Below are 17,759 nucleotides of genomic sequence, written 5' to 3' on the forward strand. Positions count from 1 at the left end.
TTGGGACAGAGATGCCTGCTGAGTGCTAGAAAATGCAGAAGCCATTGAGTGGGGCAAGGCTTGAAATGTGAATGACTTCCCACAAGCACTGAGAGAGTAACAATCCAAACATTAACCAGATTGCCACTGAGGGAGATACCTTGGGGGGGGCAGAAGGTAGATCTCCAGATGTTTTGGACTTCAACTCCCAGCATTCCTTACCGTTAGCCATGCTAGCAGGGGCTTCTGGGAATTGAAGTCCAAAACTTCTGGAGATCTACTCACTGCCCATCCCTGCCCTAAGCGTCCCTTTCCCCGAAGGCTTTCATAGAATCACGGAAGGGACAGTGAAGATCATCTAGTCCAACCCCCTGTTCAGTGCAAGCTCTGCAATGCAACAAGCAGCTACACCATTCCCTGATATCCAGCCATCATCACTTATGTATTCTTCAAGATGAAAATCCCATGTCCTGAATAAGCTGTGTAATGGCCAGAGGGCCAGAAAACCTCTTCCTTAGTAAAGGATACTTGGGAATACTCAGGTCATACCTAGTTGTTGTTTTTTTAAAAAATTACTTCCTTCTTACTCTTCCTTTAGAACATGCAGAGTAGCTTAGCTAAGGCTTCTGGAGATTTTCCATCCAGGGATGGTTCAGGGTCTCAACCACTTAGTCTCAGCAGTGCTACAATATTAGATGCTTCCAGACTATTTATTGAAGTACTATTTTTTGTCTTAATAATAATAATTTGTCACAACAGCAGCAGAGTACCACTAATGGAACTATTAATCATACTTCTTTAGCACCAACCTTGTGATAGGTATTGCACAGAAATTATGCAGTTCCTCCCCTGGGTCTTAAAATGTACATTTTCTGTAGAAAACAGGGTGCGGTTTAACTGGAATGATGAGACAATGGGGTACAGAGCGATCAAGTTGCAACAGAAGTGCAGGATTGGGTTCAGCCAAATCCCAAATCCGGTATTGAATCAGGTTGATTCAAGAGTTGTCCAAATCAAAACAGGGCTCCTCTGAAGTGGACCATATCTGAATCTGAGCCCTCCCGAAGCTTCACGGGTGATTTGGAGGAACACAGGGCTTCTCCACATGGAGCTTTTATCCTGCTATTGCGATTGGTTACTCAGGAACATTTGCAGGTCCTTTAGATGACCTCATCAACCTCCAGAGCATCTCCTACACTAAATTACCTTAATTCCATTTTTTTTTAAAGACTGGAGATAATGAGCTGTCAAATTACATTACTTGAGTTCTGCTTGAGTTTCCTCAAGAAAAAGGAAAACCTGCAATAAGAGGAGCTAGACCACAGCGCCATCTAGTGGCTCTACAGTGAAACATATGGAAGACTCAGATAAGGGCAAAAAGGGGGGGGAGAAAGAAGCACATGTAAAGGGAGTCCGTCGTGATCCTGCCTTTAACACGGAAGCAGAAAGCCCTGTTTTGAATGCGGGATTTTAGGCTGGTGTAGAGATGCTCACAGAGGTAAAGACAATGCATCTGTAAAAAATTGATTCATTTCTCCCCCAGCTAGGGTAGGGAGAGGTGAGGGCGGGGGGGGTGGTTTTGTGACTGGCAGCTCTAGCTTCTAATCACTGTGTGAATGGTTTTACCGGGGCTGTCCCATTCCAGTGCTTTGGGGAAGAGGTATTGAACTAAGATATCACAGTTCTTTTCTAGTTCTATCTAAAATCCATTCCCTGATGTTCTGCACTTACCAGCAACTTCCTCCCAGACTTGCCTTAGGTGTTTTGGATCTCTATACTAGGTGTTCTTCCTCTTTCACTGAATCCCAATGTTTCCCAAATGTATCCACTCCTTTCCTCTATTGCCATGTTAGTATTACATGTTGAGATTGTCTTCCAGTGGAGTCTACTTCATACGGGGCTGGCCCTAACATTAGGCAGAGTGGGGCAACCACCTCAGGCGGCAGAAGCTGAGGGGCAGCAGCAGCATCCCATTGGCCACTTCTCCTGAGCTCCCCCTGGCCTTTCCTCTGCCTTGCGGGACAGAGCTGTGTGTGCCACATGGCATGTCTTTCACCCTTTGAACTAGCCAGCTGCCCACAGGGGTGGAGGGAGATGCTGTCCCCTTGCCAATGCTGAAGTCAGATTTAACTGAAATCCCTGTTGGCTTCTGTGCATGGAACAGAGAGGGGCTCCATCTTGTCCTTTGCCTCAGGCTGCAAGACATTGTGGGCTGGCCCTGGCTTTATACCCAACCCATTTACTCATTATTACTTTTGGGGCCCTTTATCAGCTGTGAGAACTGAATGAGCTGCTCATCCACATCTCTGCCGAGGCAACTACTGAAGTGCATTCAGTGGTGCTGGCGACTGAGTGGTTTGCCTCTGGTGGTTGGTGTTCAACACTAACCTGACCCATCCTTCTCATCCAACCCTGCTGCCTTCCTCCTGTCAGTACCCAGATTTGTGATGCAGCTTCACGCCATGTCCTGCAGGTGGTGAAAGACAACTGGGATTACTATGCAAACTTGCATGCTGCTTTCTCTTGGGACATAGATGCCTGCCAAGCGCTCCTGGGAAAAGCGGAAGCCGTTGATTGGGGCAGGGCCTTTCAGCTGCAAGGTGAGTCCCCGCAGGCACTGAGAGAGGAACAATCAAGAGGCTGACCAGATCACCCCTGAGGGAGAGGCAGGGCGTTACACAGGCTGGGGCCAGGTGAGGCCTGCCTCTAGCCAGGACATTTCCTTTCCAGCCCCATTAGGTGCTCACAGGCCCACTCATGAGTCAAGCGGTCTTGCCAGGACGCCCCCTCCCCTCCCGCCATGAGCAGGGAGCACCTGTGAACCTCCTGGCTGACTTACAGTGGCACAAGGGCCAGCTTGGCTCAGGTGTGGTCTCCAGCCAAGCAGCATCAAAGTCAGCACACTTCCTGCGAGCACCGCCAACTCCGTTGCTGCACAGGAGGGAGCTCACCCGGCCAGTCCTCACGCTACTGGCTAATGCCCGTGTCAGGAGGGGTAGGCAAGTGCATGTCTCCAGACAGGCAGAAAGAAGAACAACTGGAGGAAGCAGCGGAGGAGGAAGCATGGGGATAAGACCGAGGCAAGGAAGGAGGCCTGGCTGGAGGAATCAGAAGAGCCGGGTCGGGGTTGGGGAAGCTGAGCAGGCTGGATTAGTGCTGTTGCGCTCATGTCCTGCTTGGGGGTTCCTGGTTGGCAGCTGGTTGGCCACTGTGTGAACAGAAGGCTGGACTATATGGACCCTTGGTCTGATCCAGCAGGGCTCTTCTTATGTTCTTATGATTATACTTGCTCTCTCTGGAAAAAAAACAACACACACTTGTAGGCCAGGGCAGCCAAGATAGGAGGGAGGAGGCAGTGGCCTTCATGCGACTGGAACTTTTCTTCTTTTATCTTAAAAAGATTAATTTTGTTGTTGAATAATGGTTGATGTGGCCAGGTGTCCTACTTTAGAGAGGTCAGTCCTCTATTTTGGGGAGTTGGCAGAGGACAGTCCTCTATATGATGGTGTCCTCTATTTTAAGGGCTGCCTGGCCCAAGTCTAGGTTCAAGTCAAAGAACCACAAGAAGGGAGAGCAGCAGCAGGGGCCTGGAAATTGCCCATCCGCACTGAGCACCTGGGCAACAGACTGAGCAGGCACATGGGCCGCCTGGTCAGTCTCTCCACTTTGGTGGGATGCATTCTCTTTCTGTCTAAAATATAGTTATTATGTCTCAATTTGCACCTACGCACATATATTTGCATATACAAATGTTATGCAAATTGGACTCCTCTTTTTTATCCTCTTTTCTGATGATGTGGTTTGTCTTTGTTGGCAATGTGTAAGTGGCCACCCTAAAAAAATCACTATATAGGCGTGATGTGGGTTGCTCTTGTAGTTTCATGCACAGACCCGCACAGCTCTTGGGCACTCTGTGCAGGACAGCTTTTCCTCACTGGAATATTGTAACATTTCAGTTCCCCTGTCATGGGCAGGTTTTTAAATTGTCATCATTATCATTATCATTAATTCAATTTCTAACCTGCCTATATACAAATATTCTAGGCAGTGTACAAAGTTAAAAACAATTTAGCAAAAAATCCAACAATAAAAACAACCCAACATAAAAGCAGTATGTAACAGTCAACAAAGAGGAATGAGAGTTCTAAAAAGGGAAGACCTGCTGGAATAATAGTCTTTAATTCCCACTTAAAAACCTCCAAAGAAGGCAGCAGGCGCATTTCAACCAGCAGGTCATTCCACAACGGAGGGGCGGCAAAAGAAAAGGTCCTCTTGCGTGTGGCTGCTGATCTCACATTAGGCAGTCACAGCAGGTAACGCTCAGAGGACCTTAGGTGGCGGACTGGGATGTAGGGGAGAAGACGCTCTCTAAGGTACCTTGGACCTAGTCCATGTAAGACCTTAAAGGTAAGAGCCAGCACTTTATATTTTGCTTGGAAACAAATTGGCAGCCAGTGGTTTTTTTTTTAATAAAGCTAGGTTCTCAAGAAGTCCCTTCCTGCTCTGCTGCACAATCCAGGGCCAGTAGGGGAGTGGTGGATGGTCAACCCACAGAGCAAGTTTATAGGAAAAAACACTCCAAAGTACCCCAAAGACTGAGGCCGCACATGGACTGCACAACTGTATCTTCCCAGAATTTTGTAGATAGAGTTGTTCTTGTTCAGTCGTTCAGTCGTGTCCGGCTCTTTGTGACCCCATGGACCATAGCACGCCAGGCCTTCCTGTCCTGCGCTCTCTCCCGGAGTGTGCTCAAGTCCATATTCATTGCATTGGTGATGCTATCTAGCCATCTCATACTCTGCCGTCCCCTTCTCCTTTTACCTTCAATCTTTCCCAGCATCAGGGTCTTTTCCAGGGACTTTTCTCTTTGCATTAGGTGGCCAAAATATTTGAGCTTCAGCTTCAGTATCTGTCCTCCCAATGAACACTCAGGGTTGATTTCCTTTAGGATTGACTGATTTGACCTCCTTGCAGTCCAGGGGACTCATAAGAGTCTTCTCCAGCACCACAGTTCGAAAGCATCAATTCTGCGGCGCTCAGCCTTCCTTATAGTCCAGCTCTCACAGCCATACATTGCTACTGGGAAAACCATAGCTTTGATTATACGAACCTTTGTTGGCAAGGTGATGTCTCTGCTTCTTACTATGCTGTCTAGGTTTGCCATAGCTTTCCTCCCAAGGAGCAAGCGTCTTTTAATTTCATGGCTACAGTCACCATCTGCGGTGATCTTGGAGCCCAAGAAAGTAAAATCTGTCACTGCTTCCATTTCTTCCCCTTCTATACGCCAGGAAGTGATGGGGCCAGATCTTCATTTTTTTAATGTTGAGTTTCGAACCAGCTTTTGCACTCTCCACTTTCACCCTCAACAAGAGGCTCTTTAGATCCTCTTCGCTTTCTGCCATTAGGGTGGTATCGTCTGCATATCTGAGGTTGTTGATAATTCTCCTGGCAATCTCAATTCCGACCTGTGATTCATCCAACCCGGCATTTCTCATGATGTACTCTGCATATAAATTAAATAAGCAGGGCAACAATATGCAGCCTTGTCGTACTCCTTTCCCAATTTTGAACCAATCGGTTGTTCCATGTCCGGTTCTTACTGTTGCTTCTTGACCCTCGTACAGGTTTCTCAGGAGACATGTAAGATGGTCTGGTACTCCCATCTCTTTAAGAATTTGCCACAGTTTGTTGTGATCCACACAATCAAAGGCTTTAGCATAGTCAATGAAGCAGAAATAGACGTTTTTCTGGAATTCTCTTGCTTTGTCCATGATCCAGCGAATGTTGGCGATTTGATCTCTAGTTCCTTTGCCTCTTTGAAATCCAGCTTGTACTTCCGGTAGTTCTCGGTTCGCATACTGCTGAAGCCTAGCTTGTAGGATTTTGAGCATAACCTTGCTGGCATGTGAAATGAGCAAAATTGTACGGTAGTTTGAACACTCTTTGGTGTTGCCCTTCTTTGGAATTGGAATGTAAACTGACCTTTTCCAGTCTTGTGGCCATTGTTGAGTGTTCCAAATTTGTTGGCATATTGAGTGCACCACTTTAACAGCATCATCTTTTAGGTTATTAAATAGCTGAGCTGGAATCCTGTCATCTCCGCTAGCTTTGTTGTTAGTAATGCTTCCTAAGGCCCACTTGACTTCACTCTCGAGGATGTGCGGCTCAAGTTCAGTGACCACACTATCATGGCTATCAGGGACATTCAGATCTTTCCTGTATAGTTCTTCTGTGTATTCCTTCCACCTCTTCTTAATTTCTTAAGCAAGTTAGGTCCTTGCCTTCTTTATCCTTTATCATGCCCGTCTTTGCACAAAACATTCTAGTCTTTCCCATTCTGTTGTTTTCCTCCATTTCTTTGCATTGTTCATTTAAGAAGGCCTTCTTGTCTCTCCTTGCTATTCTCTGGAACTCTGCATTCAGTTGGGTATGTCTTCCCCTTTCTCCCTTGCTTTTCGCTTCCCTTCTTTCCTCAGCTACTTGTAAAGCCTCATCAGACAGCTACTTTGCTTTCTTGCATTTCTTTTTCTTGGGGATGGATTGAGTTGCTGCCTCCTGAACAATGTTACTGACCTCCGTCCATAGTTCCTCAGGCACTCTGTCTATCAGGTCTAATCCCTGAAATCTATTCCTCACCTCCACTGTATATTCATAAGGGATATGATTTAGGTCATACCTGAATGGTTTAGTGGTTTTCCCTACGTTCTTCAATTTAAGCCGAAATTTTGCAACAAGCAGCTCATGATCTGAGCCACAGTCAGCTCCAGGTCTTGTTTTTACTGACTGTATAGAGCTTCTCCATGTTTGGCTGCAAAGGACATAATCCATCTGATTTCGATATTGACCATCTGGTGATGCCCATGTGTAGAGTCGCCTCTTGTGCTGTTGGAAAAGAGTGTTTGCTATGATCAGCGTGTTCTCTTGGCAAAACTCTATTAGCCTTTGTCCTGCTTCATTTTGTACACCAAGGCCCTGCTTGCCTGTTATCTTGGTTATTTCTTGACTTCCTACTTTCGCATTCCAATCCCCTATGATGAAGAGGACATATTTTTTGGCTGTTAGTTCTAGAAGGTGTTGTAGGTCTTCATAGAACTGATCAACCTCAGCTTCTTCGGCATCAGTGGTTGGGGCATAGACTTGAATTACTGTGATGTTGAATGGTTTGCCTTGGATCCGTACTGAGATCATTCTATCGTTTTTGAGATTGTACCCCAGTACTGCTTTTCCCACCCTTTTGTTGACTATGAGTGCAACTCCATTTCGTCTAAGGGATTCTTGCCCACAGTAGTAGATATGATGGTCACCTGAATTAAATTCGCCCATGCTTGTCCATTTTAGTTTGCTGATTCCCAAGATGTCGATGTTCAATCTTGCCATCTCATGTTTGACTACTTCCAGCTTACCTTGATTCATTGATCTTATATTCCAGGTTCCTAAACAATATTGTTCTTTACAGCATCGGACTTTCTTTTCACCACCAGACACATCCACAACTGAGTGTCCTTTCAGCTTTGGCCCAGCCGCTTCACTCTGGCGCTACTTGGAAATACCCTCTGCTCTTCCCCAGTAGTATATTGGACACCTTCCAACCTGAGGGGCTCATCTTCCGGTGTCATATCTTTTAGCCTTGTGATACGTTCCATGGGGTTTTCTTAGCAAGAATACTGGAGTGGGTTGCCATTTCCTTCTCCAGTGGACCACATTTTGTCAGAACTCTCCGCCATGACCTGTTCATCTTGGGTGGCCCTGCACGGCATAGCTTATGGCTTCACTGAGTTATGCAAGCCCTTCACCACAACAAGGCAGTGATCCATGAAAGGGTAGATAGAGTAGGGAGCAATATTTTAATAGCAATTGCTACAATGGGAGTCCCTGGTTAGGATACTCAGTTTCCAGTGATGAGATTTCTTCTACTGTTGCCGGAGATATACAGAGGAGGAAGACAGGGAACCTTCTTCTCTCTTTGTGGCCTTAATAAATGGAAGGGTACTCTACATAGCAAAGAAGGATTGTCTGTGCATCACCCATCCAAATCTCTTATTGTAGCAATGTGTGCATGGGAAGCACAAAAGCAGAGGTCAGGTGCTGTGTAACAAGGGGAATGAGTTGGGAACTGTCTGTAATCCAGTCTACATTGAGTTAGAGTCTAATCCAGGAGCTGTGTAATGTGAGGAAGGGGATGAGTTGGAAACTGTCTTTATACCAGCCTGGATTTACTGTACAATCCTATTCGAGGCATTGCATAACAAGACTAAGTGGTTGGGTACTGCCTTTCTACAAGGCAGAATTTACTAGAAGTCTTATGCAAGAACAGTGGGTGCTTCCCGACAAGGCTTTTGTGGTGCCATCACTCTGCCTTGTCTATAGAATTTTCCAGGGGATCCAGACATCATCTTCAACTCAGAATCCTCGTGTTTTTCTACCAATTTTCCATCTTTTCTCTTACCATGGAAAATCCATAAGAAAGAAAAGATGGAATAGCTGCACAGTGGTTTCTCAATGATACATAGGAAGCTGCAGTATTGTCAACACTGACTGGCAGCAGTGGCTCTCCAGGGTTTCAGGCAGGAATTTTTCCAGGCCTACCTAGAGATGCCCAGGATTGAACCAGGGACCTTCTGCATGCAAAGCAGGTGCTCTGCCACTGTGTTATGAGCCTTCCTAGCTCTACCTAGGACTTACTACCTCTCCTAGGTAGTGCAAGGTAGGACCCCTCCGTCTGGAAGCATCCTGTGTAACATGGGGAATAGGCACTGTACATACACTGTGGGTGGCCTTGTGGGCATCATCAGACCCAGTACTAATCCCTTAGACTCCACCCAAGACTCCCCCCCTACACACATACACACACACACACACACCATTAGGTGTCTGTTTTCCCTAGCTACATATTACTTTTGTGGGGTGGGGGGAGTATCTTTCAGGGTGAGAAGTGCTGTTTCTAGGAGGAAGGACTGAGGAATTTTACTGGAGCAGAGGGGGAATTCTCCAGATTTCACCACACTTCGAGACATGATGACTATATGATTCATCCTTGAGGAAAGCTCAAGTTACTGGCACTTACATGTGTTCACTTCCATTGGCAGAGCTGCTTCCTTGTTTGAAAATTAAAGATTTTTTCCCCATTAGACACTGGGGCAGTTTAAAAGCAACTGGTTCCTCTACTTAATCATCTCTCTGTCACGTTGTTAAGGGTTGGCAACCTGGTGCCCTCCAGTTTTTTTTAGACAACTCCCATAATCTCTGATCATTGGCCATGAGGCTGGGGCTTATGGGAGTTGTAGTCCAAAACATCAGGAGGGCACCAGGTTGCCTCTGCCTGGTTACCTACAGGTACACACACACAGAGAGAAATGCCTCTGTAGGCAGATACAATGAAGAAAGTTTCACCTATGAATTTCTGCTTGTCACACAGCTGTTAAAGGCACAGAACCACCCCCTACTCTCCGCCCCAAAGAAAGGTTAGCAATCTTAAAACACAAGGAAAAATTGAGAACCAAGATGGCTAAAGGAAGCTTGACTGAGTAGGCCATAGGATGGGAGCTGAGGAAATGGTGGGTTGTGGAGAAACATGGAGCTGAAAAAAGGAAAGGTCACGTGGAGAAAGTGGGGTTGAGCTGAAAGGTCATAGATAAAAACATATCTGTAAAAAGGTGGCAATTAAAATCTCTCTCTCTTTCTCTCTCTCTCTCTCTCTCTCTCTCTCTCACACACACACACACACACACACAGTGCAATAAGAACTTGCTACATTGTTAAAATTTCCAGAGGGAGTGCAGATACACACATCTTTTCCAAAAGCACTCTGCCCCAGCAAGCTTTCTTGTTTCCCACCAAGAGAAATGTTCTGGATACACTCCTGGAGAGATCTCAGCCTAGGGCTTCTTTTTTCTTGGAAGCTTTTAGTCTTCTATGCATTTCCCAAGGTACATCTTTCAAGGAACATAAGTTATATTTATACTTATATTTGTAGTCAGAGAACCAGAAAGCCTCTCCCTTTGGAGAGGTGATCAAGAAACATAACCCTCATTCAAGTCACCCTTACACCTTGCTGTAGTATTTTTAAAATATATATATTTGCAGTGGTCATGCATACTCATTGGTTCAGAAATGGGAACCCTTATTTGTACCACCAATTGTGTAACCTTACCAATAATGTTCTTACTTCTCCCAGGGTTCTAAGATGGACTGTATGAAATCACTAAAGGTGTAGCAGAGGCCAGACACATTCACCTGGAGACATATATTTACCAGCCACTGATGCATCCAGACCCATCTACTCTCCATCCAAGCTGGCTAGTGAGTGTGTTCCACCTGTCCAAGGTGCTGAACCCATTTTGGGGATTGGGTCCAGCACTGTGGTTAGCTCCTTCGGAGTTCTGGCTCGTTCTGACTGAAACCCAGAGTGGATTCACCGCCCCACTGAAATTGGAGCCACCACCCTCTAGTGGCCCCACGCACGGCAGCAATTTCACACCCACCAGTATGGAACCAACACAGTGCAGGGGTGGGGAGCCTCAGGCCCAGGGGCCAAATCCAGCCCTCCGGGGTTCTCCAGATGGCCCCACCCCCTTTCCCCCAACCACTGATGGTTTGGAGCTTTCCCAGCTTTTGTGCAGTTTTTTCTCCATTCCAAAAGGTTGAAATGCCTCCTGAGGCTTTAATTACTGGCAGTGAGGGCTGTAAACTACAATACGCTGGTATTTTGGCCCCGCCCCTTTTGCGCTCAGCTCCACCCACCACTGGAAGGTGGCCCCTGAGAGCTTCTTCAGAATGGAATGCTGCCCTCAGGCTGAAAGAGGTTCTGCATCCCTGAAGCAGGATGTGCACCATGCTCCCAATAGCATGAAAAGCAAGGGAGGCTGGTGGCTCCGGCTTTGGTGGGGCAACAATCCCATTCTGGGTTTTAGTTACAAGCAGCCAGAAGGCTAAAGGAGCTATGCAAGATGCTGGACCCGTTTTACAGATAGGGTTCAGCACTTTGGATAGCTCCTTTAGTCTTCTGGCTGCCTGTAACTAAAACCCAGAATGGAATCTCCACCCCACCAAACCTGGAGTCACCAGCCTCCCCGGATGAAAGGTCTGCAGCCATTTCATTTGTAGTTCACAAAAGAGCAATGACAGGAGCCGCCCGCCTGGAAGCAGCCTTGCTGAATCTCTGCTGGAAACGATGAGTCCACATCGCCGCTCAGACAGCTCCACCGGCCATTCCTACAGGCAGAGTCTGTGTTTGTCCTGGCTGGTCCTGCAAAGCAGGAAGCTGTGCAGAAAAATGGATCCTCTCCAAACCTCCAGTCGACAAGTCGCTATTTTCCGGAGCGTTCAGGCTGGGCAGTGCTGTGCGGTTCTGCCCAGAAGCTGTGCGAAGTAACTTACTTCATCTCTCCCGTTGTTTCCTGTTCCCTTCAGGAACAGAAACTGGAAGCCCGGGAGGCCATTCCAACTCAGAGCTTTCTGTTGACACTCCCAGCACTTTCCTTCCTGATGAGGTGGCTTGCTCAGCCACCCCTGCCTGCCCTTGTATTTCAGGCTTAGAAGTGACCTCTCCCACGTTGGCACCCACAGCCCATCCCATGCAACCCTGCTCAGTGAAGCTTGGGACTCTGGGGGCAATGCGTGACTCCATCCTCTGGCCGTCTGCTGCTGTGTCCTGCCAGGTCCGTTGCCCACAAAAGATCTCTCATCCATGACATGATCCTGGATGAGGGTGCAGACTTGGCATGCATTATGGAGACCTGGCTGGCTGAGGCCGCTGCTCCCACTTGTGTGGCCATTTGACCGGCTGGATTTTCGTACGCACAGCAGCCGCGGGCTGGGGGTCAGGGAGGGGGAGTGGCTGTTACCTACCGGGAGTCCTTGGTCCTCACCAGACTCCCTCTCCAGGAGACCAAGGTTGCTGACTGCATGTACTGGAGCTCTTTAATGAGCTTCCACCACGCACTGAAAACTTGGTTGTTCTGGCAGGCATTTGGGGTGGGTTGTTGTTGTTCAGTCGTTCAGTCGTGTCCGACTCTTCGTGACCCCATGGACCATAGCACGCCAGGCCTTCGTGTCCTGCGCTCTCTCCCGGAGCGTGCTCAAGTTCATATTCATTGCATCCGTGATGCTATCTAGCCATCTCATCCTCTGCCGTCCCCTTCTCCTTTTGCCTTCAGGCTTTCCCAGCATCAGGGTATTTTTAAACAATGTTTTAATGTGTGATTTTACTGTTTTAAATTGTACTGTTGTACATCGCCCAGAGTGGCCGGACGACCAGCCAACGGGCGATTAGGAAAATAAATAAATAAATAAATAAATAAATATGTTTACGCTGCCTCTATTGTGTCTGCAAAGTGCTGTCCCAGGAGGCTGTTCCAAGTGGTCTGGAACCTGGTCGGTCCACTTGTTCCAGAACCAATGGCACATTCTAAGGCCTCCTGTGATGAGTTTGCAAAGCACTTTGCAGATAAAATCGACTGGATCAGGAGTGCTATTCCGTGCGCTGTGGATACAGTTAGTGAACGAGGGGCAGCCAGTGGCAGACGAGTTGTGTGGGATTCGTTCCACTTCTTCCTTCTGAGGAGTGGACAAGGTGCTTTCATCTTTAAGGCCAACCACCTGCTTACTTGATCGTTGCCCATCTTAGCTCATTATGAGCTGCAGGGAGAGACTTAGGGAGGGGGTCAAGGCGGTGGTGAATGCCCCCCTTGAGGAGGAAGTGATGCCATCAGTCCTCAAGAAGGCGGTGATAAGACCACTGTTAAAGAAGCCCTCCTTGGATCCCCGAGACTTGAACAACTTTTGCCTGGTCTTGAATCTGTCATTTTGGGGCAAGGTGATTGAGCGGGTGGTGGCTTTGCAGTTGCAAGCACACTTGGAAGAAGCTAATTATCTGGATCCATTTCAGTCGGGCTTCAGGCCTGGGCATGGGACAGAAACAGCCTTGGTCGCCTTGGTGGATGATATGGGGAGAGCTCTGGATAGGGGTGAATGCTGCTTCCTTGATCTCCTTGATCTCTCAGTGGTTTTTGATACCGTCGACCATGGTATCCACCTGGACCGCCTGGAGGGGTTGGGCATAGGGGTCACCATATTATGGTGGTTCCATTCCTTCCTGTCTGGCAGGTACCAGAAGGTAGCTCTGGGGTAGGAGACTTCAGACCTTTGGCTGCTCACTTGGAGGGTGCCACAGGGTTCTATTCTCTCCCCGATGTTATTTAACATCTATATGAAGCCACAGGGGGCTATCATCAGGAGGTTTGGGGTGCAGTGTCACCAATATGCAGATGACACGCAACTCTACCTCTCACTTAAATCCTCCCCAAGGTTGGCTGTAGAAACCCTGTCCAAGTGGCTGGATGGAAAGGACTACACTGAAACTGAACCCCAACAAAACCAAAGTAGTTTTTGTGGGAGACAAGGGGAGGCTGGGTTATGTCGACCTGGTGTTTAATGTGGTGCGGCTACCCCTGAAGGACCAGGTCTGCAGTCTGGGGGTCATTTTAGACTCCCAGCTGTCCATGGAAACTCAGGTGTCAGCCTTGAGCTGGGCAGTGCTGTACCAACTCCATCTGATATGGCAGCTGTGCCCCTATCTCCCTAACCATCTGCTCCCATCAGTAGTTCATGCCCTGGTCTCCTCTCACTTAGACTACTGTAATGCGCTGTATGTGGGGTTACCCTTGAAGACGGTTTGGTAGTTGCAGCTGGTGCAGAATGCGGTGGCCTGCCTGATTAAAGGCAGCCATCCGCAAGACCACATTACTCCAGTGCTGAAGGAGTTGCACTGGTTACCAGTTGTTTTTCGGGCTCAATTCAAGGTGTTGGCATTGACCTTTAAAACCCTATATGGTTCCGGCCCAGTCTATCTTAAGGAGCACCTCCAACAACACCAGGGATGCCACTCAACAAGATCAGCCTCTGTAGGCTGTCTGTCCCATCAGCCAGGACAGCTAGGCTGGTGAGGACTAGGGAGAGGGCCTTTTCTGTGGTGGCCCTGACTCTGTGGAATTCCCTCCCTAGTGACCTCTCCCATGCCCCCTCTTTGATGAGCTTCCGCCAGGCTTTAAAAACCTGGCTGTTCAGGCGAGTATTTGGGGTGGGTTAGGGTTTTTTAGAGCAGTGTTGTTGTTGTTTTGTTCAGTTGATTATGTAAATTTCTTATTGGTATTGTATGCCGCCTAGAGTGGCCAGGTAGCCAGCCAGATGGGCGGCTAATATAGCAAATAAATAAATAAATAAATAAATAAATAAATAAATAAATAAATAATAAAATGAGCAAAGCCTGTTGGGCGGCTAATATAGCAAACAAACAAACAAACAAACAAATAAATAAAATGAGCAAAGCCTGTGCTACCTGGATAGCCTGATCTGTTACTTCCCTAGTGCCTGCCTCCTGGACAAAGACAGCCTGCTGGTCTCCTGGAGCCTAACTGATCCGTATGCTTGCATGGCACATGGCTACACCCTCCCTCGGTACTGGGGACAGGGCTGCGGGAGAGCTGTGGTGCGGGCTATAGCTGGGAAGCTGTATCCCTGTAGCTTTCCCATGTACTGTGGGGTTCTGGCAGAGAAAGAGTCCTCCAAGCAGGCCCTGGAATGCAGGGGTGTTCATGTCTGGCCTGGGACATATTACATGCTTATCGTGACACCAGCCCGCAGTCTCAAGAGTTAGCGGATGGTAACCCTCAGAGTGCTGGAGGAACCATGGATGGAACCATTTGTGGTGGGAGGCAAAGAGATTATAGGGGCAAGGTGATAAGATTCAACGGCTGGCACTGGGATGTAGTCCACATTGGACTGCAAAAAAGAAAAAGGGATTCCTAAAAGAGCATTTGCTGTGCTTACTTTTTATGCTTCATCATATCCAGAGATACAGATGCTCTGCAGAAATAATCATGTGGTCCAGAAGACAAGGACGGGGGGGGGGGGGTTCTGTGCCTTCCTTAAATGGTGTGGGCCTACCCATAACCATCCCCTAAGCTACTTCCAGCACCACAAGTGTTAGGGCCAAACACCTGGGGTGGTATCCAGCGCCGGCCATCCGCCAATGGAACTGAAACCACAGGCAGAACACATTCTGCCTTCCACTCCCCCCCCACCTCCACAGCTCCCCCCCCCGACATCTATTCTGGGGGGCTAGGGAACCTCCAGAGCAGGTTTTGGGGGTGCATGGAGGATTGCAAGGAATGTTCTGTTCCACAAATGGACCAACTCAGATTTAACCCCCAGACACTTTATTTTGTTATTGTGTTTTATGAAATATTGTGATTTTATTTTTTTACAATGGAGGCTGTCTCATTAGTACTTGACCCTGAAAGGCAGCTTATGAACAGGGCACTGTCTGATATGTGTTGCTTCTGCACTGGGCTAGAGTGCTGTATAGTGCGCTACACTAGTGCTACACTATAGTATAGTGCTATACTGTCTGATATGCATTGCTTCTGCAGTGGGCTATCGTGTTGGTTTCAAAGCATACTGATAGGAGGGTGGGCAAGAAAAGAAAGGGCTAAAACATCCTTGAGAGAAGGTTTCACAGAGGCACCGGTCCATGGAGGGTGGCACTTAAGGCATCTGCCCAAAAAGGAGGGAATGCATCACCAAAAAAGAGGTCAAAAAAGGTTAGAGATTTGCATAAAATGTGCATATGCTGATCTATATGTATAGATTTATTTATTTACCAATATTTATTAATATTGCTAAATAGATTACATTAAAAGACATTTCTAAGCGATGCACAAACAATATGGTATAAAACCATAATAAAATACCGCATGACAGCAAGGAAGACAAGATCACCGTCTTGTCAGCGGAAGCACCTTGGATAGCTCTTCTGACTGAAACCCGAAGTGGATTCACAGCCCCACTGACATCAGAGGCCCCAGCCTCTGCTGCTAAAGGCCCTGTTCTGAACCATCCTGGACCAGACCTCTGAAATCTTAGGCACCATCAACCAAATAGGCAGGTCAGGAGATCTCTTAAGTATCCCAGTCCTGAGTTGTTTAGGGTTTTGTAAGCAAGTACCAAAACCTTAAACATGGCCCAGAACTATATAGGGACGGAGCCTGTGAAGTTTCTTCAGCATAGGTGTAATATGCTGGCAATCAGCTGCTTCCATTACCTAACTGGCCACAGGATTCTGCACTAACTGCACTAGCTTCCAAACCAACGTTAAGGGCAGCCCGACGTAAAGCACTTTGCAGGAATCCGATTTGGAGGTTCCCAGTGCATGGGCCTCCATGGTCAAGCCATCCCTGTTAGGAATGTGTTTGTATTTTGTTTTTAAATTATTATTAAGCTGTAGATCTTTCCCCAGTGTGAGAGTCTGAAGGAATCTCTCCTTCCCCTCCTCCCTGCCTATCAGATGGATCAGACACATCATCTCAGTTTTGCAAAATGGGGCTGGGGGCAGGGGAAGAGATATCACTGTGACACACAGCAAGTTTCATCACATGAAACTTACAAAATAAAAACTAGGTAAGGAGATTTTTCTGTTGTTGTTTTTAATCAGCACAGTTCTGTTGGTGTGTGGAAAATGCAAACTTTCAAGTTACACGGCTCTTCATTACTTACGTAACTTCAAAGATTTTATGCACCCCTGTCAACCAAAATTGATCCAATAAAAACTGCCTGTTCTGTAGTGCTTATTTTTTGGAACCGCTGCATCAACAACTGCCTGTGCCAAGGATGAAATTTGTTCTTAAAATTCCAGAATCTCATCTGTGCTACTATAGATAAGTGCTAGCTAACAGATTCACTCATAAGAGGAACAAATCAATCCAGCAACATCAACAAAAATATAGCTTTGACAAATTTGCCACAGATTTGAGGGACTGATTCTTGCATACCCTCAGAAATCTCAACAAGTGGGGAAAGGAAGTGTCAGGGACGTCTTCAGACTGTCAAAGCTCAATCACTAAGGGCGCAATCCTATGCTGGCTGGGGAATGCTGGGAATTGTAGGCCTTTTCTCTGTCTAAACATGCATAGGATTGCACCCTAATTTACATAGAAAAAATATACATTTTCTTTAGCTCATGAACTACTGCCCCTGGCCACCAGGTGTCACTTTTACCTTACCGCCATAAAATGTTGCAGTGTGGTTCCTGGCTATTTAAGCACTGTAAAAGCTTGCAGTTAACCCTTTGATTTGTCTTCATCAACATACCCGAGGAAGAATCTCAAAGATTCATATTAGGATTATACCAGGCTGTTCATAATAACTCTAGGCTGTATCTAAAATTTCCACTGTTAAGAAATAAGGCTGCACTTACTTTCCTGCAAGTAAATTCCTTAGAAATAAGTCCCGTAGAGTTCAAAGGAATTGAACATAGGATTGCACTGTTGGTCTTGTCCTTAGGGCTACAGGAAGTTGCCAATTATTTTATGAATCCATTATTTATGTATTTATTGTTTATTTGTATGTTTTATGCTGAGTACGTGAGTAAGGCGAGTGCCTGGTAGCATGCTGAACAGTCACCCTGTCTGGTGTGCTCTGTGGTTGGCTAGGTCCGGTGGAAGCAGGAAACAAGTGGTGGGACATGGGTGCAAATTTTCCTAGGGGAACTGAGGCAATTCACAAAATAAATGTGAAGGTGGGGTTGAGCACACCTGAGTATGGTATTGTTTTCAGTAATAGGAAAAAAATTGGTAGCAAGGGGATGGGAATTTGGTGGGTGAGTGGATGGGGCATCTGTGGGAGATGCATAAGGGAGACTCACGAAGGCTGCATGCGTGCCATGGGCTGTGGGTTGCTAAGTGTTCTATATGTATTCAACATGCACCATATTTCTGTATCAGGGG

General features: G+C 47.0%; 1 pseudogene; it reads left to right on the forward strand.

The window, feature by feature from the left end:
• Positions 1-892: 892 nt before the first annotated feature.
• On the forward strand, positions 893-14,632 carry LOC146358139 (glycine N-acyltransferase-like protein 3; annotated as a pseudogene).
• Positions 14,633-17,759: the final 3,127 nt, after the last annotated feature.

This window comes from Heloderma suspectum, chromosome 1, assembly GCF_057233095.1.
Source record: "Heloderma suspectum isolate Gila_16-S chromosome 1, 16-S_ref, whole genome shotgun sequence".
NCBI lineage: Eukaryota > Metazoa > Chordata > Lepidosauria > Squamata > Helodermatidae > Heloderma > Heloderma suspectum.